Source organism: Mastomys coucha, unplaced genomic scaffold (genome assembly GCF_008632895.1).
Source record: "Mastomys coucha isolate ucsf_1 unplaced genomic scaffold, UCSF_Mcou_1 pScaffold1, whole genome shotgun sequence".
NCBI lineage: Eukaryota > Metazoa > Chordata > Mammalia > Rodentia > Muridae > Mastomys > Mastomys coucha.
Window position 1 is genome coordinate 78952915 of NW_022196891.1, and position 1447 is coordinate 78954361.

A 1447-nucleotide genomic window follows, 5' to 3' on the forward strand; every position below is an offset into this window, starting at 1 on the left:
TCATTATCTCACGAAAGGGCTAAATTAGAATATACAGGTGAACTAGTCAAGCATCTTTTATTTGTATTGCTACAAGAGTCTCCTCAGCTGTTTATCATGAAAAAAAAATCAAACCTCGTTCTCCATGTTCATCTGTATGAGACAGGTGATAGGTTCTAAAAAGGGACCCAAGTAGATACTTACATAGCCAACTCATATCAGCTTTGTTCGAAAACAAATACCTCAAATATCAGAGATGAGTGGAGAAACAAAAGGTGATACAGACATAATAGTTTATTCAAGTCCCTTAAAAGAAAATAAATGTTGTATGCTGTATCTTGGATGAACCTTGAGGACATTATACTACATGAAACAAGCCAAGCCAACAAAGGGACAAATACTGTATGATTCCATTTACAAAAGGTTTCCAAAACACACAAAGTCAGAGGCAAAAGCAGTATGGTGGTTGCTAGGGGCTGAGGAAAGAAGGTAAAACATGGTTGGTTGTTTTTAATTACATTCATCACAGACTTCTTGTAGGAGGTCAAAGGACCACTTTCCACAGTTGGCTCCCTCCATTATATGAGCCTTACTGGCTGGGCCATCTGAATGGCAGGTAATACTTGCTCTTCATGGAGAGTTTGTGTCAGGGATGAAAAGGTTCTGGGGTGAATGCGGATGCTGGTTGTAGAATCAAGTATTTTAACCAATGCCACCAAATTCTACTCTAAAGTGGTTAAGATGGTAAACTTTCTGTTGTATATAACTTACCATGTGCATATTAGCTTTAAATAGGGAGAAAATATAAATTTTATGGAATGAATAAATTAATCAATTTGTTTAAAACTTGTATTACACTATCTTTAAGTTCATTTTCCTTTTTTTTTTTTTTGAGACAGGGTTTCTCTGTATAGCCCTGGCTGTCCTGGAACTCACTTTGTAGACCAGGTTGGCCTCGAACTCAGAAATCCGCCTGCCTCTGCCTCCCAAGTGCTGGGGTTAAAGGCGTGTGCCACCCACCTGGCTTCATTTCCCTTTTTAAAACTTTGTACTACATGGGCTGGAAAGATGGCTCAGAGATTAAGAGCACTGTCTGCTGATCTTTCAGTGGTACTGTGCTCAATTTCCAGCAACCCCATGGTGGCTCACAACCATCTGCTCAAGGATCTGATGCCCTCTTCTGGAATCCAGGTGTGTACACAGATACAGCATGAATGTACACTAAGTAAGGGAGAGAGAGAGGGAAAGAAGGGGGGAAGAGGAAAGAGAGAGGTGAGGGGGAGAGAGAGAGAGGAAGAGGGGAAGAGGGAGGGAGGGAAGGAGGGAATGAGGGAGAAAGAGAGGGAGAGAGGGAGAGGGAGAGAGAGAGGGAAGGAAGGAGGGAGAGAGGGAGAGAGGGAGAGAGGGGGAGAGAAAGAGAAAGAAAGAAAGAGAGAGAGAGAGAGAGAGAGAGAGAGAGAGAGAGAGA

At 42.2% G+C, this 1447-nt stretch overlaps 1 protein-coding gene across 20 annotated transcripts in view; it reads right to left on the minus strand.

The window, feature by feature from the left end:
- Enah (ENAH actin regulator) overlaps positions 1–1447 on the minus strand; it is a 119582-nt gene that overhangs the window by 66078 nt on the left and 52057 nt on the right. The window lies entirely within an intron of this gene.